The sequence below is a fragment of the Hyla sarda genome (genome assembly GCF_029499605.1).
Source record: "Hyla sarda isolate aHylSar1 chromosome 1 unlocalized genomic scaffold, aHylSar1.hap1 SUPER_1_unloc_19, whole genome shotgun sequence".
Classification (NCBI taxonomy): Eukaryota; Metazoa; Chordata; class Amphibia; order Anura; family Hylidae; genus Hyla; species Hyla sarda.
This window is the reverse complement of record NW_026607580.1, coordinates 130,273-136,888: the sequence shown is the minus strand read 5'-3', so window position 1 is coordinate 136,888 and position 6,616 is coordinate 130,273. Positions and strand designations below refer to the sequence as shown.

The following is a 6,616-nucleotide window of genomic DNA, read 5'->3' as shown; positions in this document are numbered from 1 at the left end:
TCATCCCGTACACACTTCCCTCCTCACACCTCCCTCATCCCGTACACACTTCGCTCCTCACACCTCCCTCATCCCGTACACACTTCCCTCCTCACACCTCCCTCATCCCATATACACTTCCCTCCTCACACCTCCCTCATCCCCGTACACACTTCCCTCCTCACACCTCCCTTATCCCCGTACACACTTCCCTCCTCACACCTCCCTCATCCCGTACACACTTCCCTCCTCACACCTCCCTCATCCCGTACACACTTCCCTCCTCACACCTCCCTCATCCCGTACACACTTCCCTCCTCACACCTCCCTCATCCCGTACACACTTCCCTCCTCACACCTCCCTCATTCCGTACACACTTCCCTCCTCACACCTCCCTCATCCCGTACACACTTCCCTCCTCACGCCTCCCTCATCCCGTACACACTTCCCTCCTCACACCTCCCTCAGCCCCGTTCACACTTCCCTCCTCACACCTCCCTCATCCCGTACACACTTCCCTCCTCACGCCTCCCTCATCCCGTACACACTTCCCTCCTCACACCTCCCTCAGCCCCGTTCACACTTCCCTCCTCACACCTCCCTCATCCCGTACACACTTCCCTCCTCACACCTCCCTCATCCCCATACACACTTCCCTCCCCACACCTCCCTCATCCCATATACACTTCCCTCCTCACACCTCCCTCATCCTGTACACACTTCCCTCCTCACGCCTCCCTCATCCCCGTACACACTTCCTCCTCACACCTCCCTCAGCCCCGTACACACTTCCCTCCTCACGCCTCCCTCAGCCCCGTACACACTTCCTCCTCACGCCTCCCTCAGCCCTGTACACACTTCCCTCCTCACACCTTCCTCATCCCGTACACACTTCCCTCCTCACACCTCCCTCATCCCGTACACACTTCCCTCCTCACACCTCCCTCATCCCGTACACACTTCCCTCCTCACACCTCCCTCATCACGTACACACTTCCATCCTCACACCTCCCTCATCCCGTATACACTTCCCTCCTCACACCTCCCTCATCCCCGTACACACTTCCCTCCTCACACCTCCCTCATCCCGTACACACTTCCCTCCTCACACCCCCCTCATCCCCGTACACACTTCCCTCCTCATACCTCCCTCATCCCGTACACACTTCCCTCCTCACACCTCCCTCATCCCGTACACACTTCCCTCCTCACACCTCCCTCATCCCCGTACACACCTCCCTCATCCCCGTACACACTTCCCTCCTCACACCTCCCTCCCGTACACACTTCCCTCCTCACACCTCCCTCATCCCCGTACACACTTCCCTCCTCACACCTCCCTCATCCCCGTACACACTTCCCTCCTCACACCTCCCTCATCCCCGTACACACTTCCCTCCTCACACCTCCCTCATCCCCGTACACACTTCCCTCCTCACACCTTCCTCATCCCCGTACACACTTCCCTCCTCACACCTCCCTCATCCCCGTACACACTTCCCTCCTCACACCTCCCTCATCCCGTACACACTTCTCTCCTCACACCTCCCTCATCCCATATACACTTCCCTCCTCACACCTCCCTCATCCCGTACACACTTCCCTCCTCACACCTCCCTCATCCCCGTACACACTTCTCTCCTCACACCTCCCTCATCCCGTACACACTTCCCTCCTCACACCTCCCTCATCCCGTACACACTTCCCTCCTCACACCTCCCTCATCCCGTACACACTTCCCTCCTCACACCTCCCTCATCCCGTACACACTTCCCTCCTCACACCTCCCTCATCCCGTATACACTTTCCTCCTCACACCTCCCTCATCCCCGTACACACTTCCCTCCTCACACCTCCCTTATCCCCGTACACACTTCCCTCCTCACACCTCCCTCAGCCCCGTACACACTTTCCTCCTCACACCTCCCTCATCCCCGTACACACTTCCCTCCTCACACCTCCCTCATCCCGTACACACTTCCCTCCTCACACCTCCCTCATCCCGTACACACTTCCCTCTTCACACCTCCCTCATCCCTGTGCACACTTCCCTCCTCACACCTCCCTCATCCCGTACACACTTCCCTCCTCACACCTCCCTCATCCCGTGCACACTTCCCTCCTCACACCTCCCTCATCCCGTACACACTTCCCTCCTCACACCTCCCTCATCCCCGTACACACTTCCCTCCTCACGCCTCCCTCATCCCGTAAACACTTCCCTCCTTACATCTCCCTCCCGTACACACTTCCCTCCTCACACCTCCCTCATCCCGTACACACTTCCCTCCTCACATCTCCCTCCTGTACACACTTCCCTCCTTACACCTCCCTCATCCCCGTACACACTTCCCTCCTCACACCTCTCTCATCCCCGTACACACTTCCCTCCTCACACCTCTCTCATCCCCGTACACACTTCCCTCCTCACACCTCCCTCATCCCCATACACACTTCCCTCCCCACACCTCCCTCATCCCATATACACTTCCCTCCTCACACCTCCCTCATCCCTGTACACACTTCCCTCCTCACACCTCCCTCATCCCGTAAACACTTCCCTCCTTACATCTCCCTCCCGTACACACTTCCCTCCTCACACCTCCCTCATCCCGTACACACTTCCCTCCTCACATCTCCCTCCTGTACACACTTCCCTCCTTACACCTCCCTCATCCCCGTACACACTTCCCTCCTCACACCTCTCTCATCCCCGTACACACTTCCCTCCTCACACCTCTCTCATCCCCGTACACACTTCCCTCCCCACACCTCCCTCATCCCATATACACTTCCCTCCTCACACCTCCCTCATCCCTGTACACACTTCCCTCCTCACACCTCCCTCATCCTGTACACACTTCCCTCCTCATGCCTCCCTCATCCCCGTACACACTTCCCTCCTCACACCTCCCTCAGCCCCGTACACACTTCCCTCCTCACGCCTCCCTCAGCCCCGTACACACTTCCTCCTCACACCTCCCTCAGCCCTGTACACACTTCCCTCCTCATACCTTCCTCATCCCCGTACACACTTCGCTCCTCACACCTCCCTCATCCCGTACACACTTTCCTCCTCACACCTCCCTCATCCCCGTACACGCTTCGCTCCTCACACCTCCCTCATCCCTGTACACTCTTCCCTCCTCACACCTCCCTCATCCCCGTACACACTTTCCTCCTCACACCTCCCTCATCCCTGTACACTCTTCCCTCCTCACACCTCCCTCAGGCCCGTACACACCTCCCTCATCCCCGTACACACTTTCCTCCTCACACCTCCCTCATCCCATATACACTTCCCTCCTCACACCTCCCTCAGCCCTGTACACACTTCCCTCCTCACACCTCCCTCAGCCCCGTACATACCTTCCTCCTCACACCTCCCTCAGCTCCGTTCACACTTCCCTCATCCCGTACACACTTCCCTCCTCACACTTCCCTCAGCCCTGTACACACTTCCCTCCTCACACTTCCCTCATCCTGTACACACTTCCCTCCTCACACCTCCCTCAGCCCCGTACACACTTCCCTCCTCGTACCTCACTAAGCAAGAGGAACATAGATTTTCATAGCACAGAGCAAGCGGGGCTGTTAACATTTACATTCCTGAGTGGGGCTGAGGTGACAGGAGCGGGGCTGAGAAAATCTACGTCCCTGAGCAGGGCTGAGGCGACTGGAGCTGGGCTGTAAAAATCTACGTCTCTCATCCTGAGGAAGGTGTGAGGAGGGAAGTGTGTACGGGGCTGAGGGAGGTGTGAGGAAGGAAGTGTGTACGGGGATGAGGGAAGTGTGTACGGGGCTGAGGGAGGTGTGAGGAGGGAAGTGTGTACGGGGCTGAGGGAGGTGTGAGGAGGGAAGTGTGAGGAGGGAAGTGTGTACGGGGATGAGGGAGGTGTGAGGAGGGAAGTGTTTACAGGATGAGGGAAGTGTGTACGGGGCTGAGGGAGGTGTGAGGAGGGAAGTGTGTACGGGGATGAGGGAGGTGTGAGGAGGGAAGTGTGTACGGGATGAGGGAAGTGTGAGGAGGGAAGTGTGTACGGGGATGAGGGAGGTGTGAGGTGGGACGTGTATATGGGATGAGGGAGGTGTGAGGAGGGAAGTGTGTACGGGGATGAGGGAGATGTGAGGACAGAAGTGTGTACGGGGATGAGGGAGGTGTGAGGAGGGAAGTGTTTACAGGATGAGGGAAGTGTGTACGGGGCTGAGGGAGGTGTGAGGAGGGAAGTGTGTACGGGGATGAGGGAGGTGTGAGGAGGGAAGTGTGTACGGGATGAGGGAGGTGTGAGGAGTGAAGTGTGTACGGGGCTGAGGGAGGTGTGAGGAGGGAAGTGTGTACGGGGCTGAGGGAGGTGTGAGGAGGGAAGTGTGTATGGGATGAGGGAGGTGTGAGGAGAGAAGTGTGTACGGGGCAGATGGAGGTGTGAGGAGTGAAGTGTGTACGGGGATGAGGGAGGTGTGGAAGGGGGTGGGGTGGAACCCTCAAAATCCTCCTGGGAATGTGTATAATTGGTGTAGGGGATACATAGGAGGGAAGTAGAGAAAACATGTCTGCTCTGATGGTAGCTCGGCCAGGGACGTGCACACACCTGCCTTATAATGCTCTCACTGATTGGGACCTCCGTGGGGTGATGCGGGTCCCATTTAGCTGACATGGCTCACATATGTCCCTTACCTCAGGAGCTGTGTTGTGGTAACATATGTTAGGTTTTTCAAACATTTTTTAATTAGAAGTGCCCTATTCTCTGCCTAAGCCCCTGCCCGCCAAAATGTCTGTGCAGCCATGTGTCCTGGAAATGTTATAAATGTATTTACTTTGTAATATGGAAAAAAAATAACAGAATTTTAACCCCAACAGAAAATCCCCAAGAGAACTGCGAGGAAAAATTAATGTTATCGCTGAATTATATAGAAGATGAAGATATCATGGAGCGCTCCTCAGGAGAAGATGGAGAGATCATGGAGCGCTCCTCAGGAGAAGATGGAGAGATCATGGAGCGCTCCTCAGGAGAAGATGGAGAGATCATGGAGCGCTCCTCAGGAGAAGACCTCCTTACCCCTAATGTCCATCCAGATCTATCCTATAATAATTCTTCTGATCATGGGGAACCTTCCCACCAACCACACATTGTTACCACAAGGAAAAGTCGTAAAGGAGGGAAAGGGATTCAATGTGATGAATGTGGGAAATGGTTTACGAGAAAATCAGTTCTTTATATACACCGAAGAATTCACACAGGGGAAAAGCCGTATTCCTGTTCAGTATGTGACAAACGCTTTATAAGTAGATCAGATCTCGTAAAACATGAGAGGATTCACACAGGAGAGAGACCATTTATATGTTTAGAATGTGGGAAATGTTTCTCCCGTAACTCGGTTCTTGCAAAGCATAGGAGAGGTCACACAGGAGAACGGCCATATTCATGCACAGAATGTGGGAAATGCTTTAGAGATCGGTCAAATCTAGTTCTACACGAGAGAATTCACACAGGAGAGAAGCCATATTCGTGTTCAGAATGCGGGAAATGCTTTATACAGAAATCCCATCTCGTTTCACACCAGAGAATTCACAAAGGAGTGAAGCCGTATCCGTGTTCAGAATGTGGGACAGGTTTTACGACTAAAGTCAAACTAAGCGATCATCAGAGAAGTCACATGGGAGAGAGGCCATATTCCTGTTCAGAATGTGGGAACTGTTTACAAGGAAACCAGAGCGACAGAGAAGGGCGCTCTGTGTAAGAGGTTTTTATTTAATATTTGGTTATATTAATATTTGTTCGTTATTTATAAATTTGTGGATTAAAAAAAATGATGTTGAATGTTAATTATTTCTGTGGCTGAAATTCCTGGTGCCCCCTCTGTGACTAAACATACAGCCTCCACTTATTATAGGGCCTCATTCACACTTGTGCATTTTGGTGAGTATTTTGTTAAGCCAAAAGTAGGAGTAGCTCCAAAACATGGAAGTTGTGCAGATCTTTGCATGAAACTTTTCTCTTTATTGATATTGATGCAAGAAACTGACCAAAATTTACCAATACAAAGGAGGTGCCGTGGCTGATTGGCCAAATGTTACCCTCCATATACTGGTCTATACCAGTTATGGTGAATGTGAATAGAGGTTAATCCCCTCATGTTAACAGACCAGGCGAAATAGCCAACATAAGTGATGGCAGGTTTTCTATCTGGAAAACTAAATCCAGAATCATTTATTACCCAGGCGCAGCACGTTTTCTCAGCAAATGAGCTGCCATTAAATCAAATTGACATAAACTCCGCCTTTCGCAATCTACAAAAAACATACAAGAAGTATCTACGCTCATGGTGGGAGATTGCTAGCTTAGAGACGTACCTGCAACAAAAAATAGTATACAGGGGACTGAGGATAAATATTACTCCTAACTCACATCAAGAGGATCTAGAGTTTATTAAAGTCTGGCAACAGCTCCTGACAGAAAACTCACTTCGTATGCTTGACTATTTGGTCACATATGAAAAAAAGATCTTTGGTGAGGTTACCAAGCAATTGGAGGAACAGATAGAAGAGATAAAGGTCTTCAAATCACAAACTGAATTCAACAATCTAGAACAACAATTACAAAAACATATCGAGAGCTTTCAATCTGAGCTTAAAGA

At 52.6% G+C, this 6,616-nt stretch overlaps 1 pseudogene; it reads left to right on the top strand.

Annotated features, from left to right (window-relative positions):
* The window catches only part of LOC130298050 (zinc finger protein ZFP2-like), a 308,006-nt pseudogene that overhangs the window by 246,308 nt on the left and 55,082 nt on the right, over positions 1-6,616 (top strand).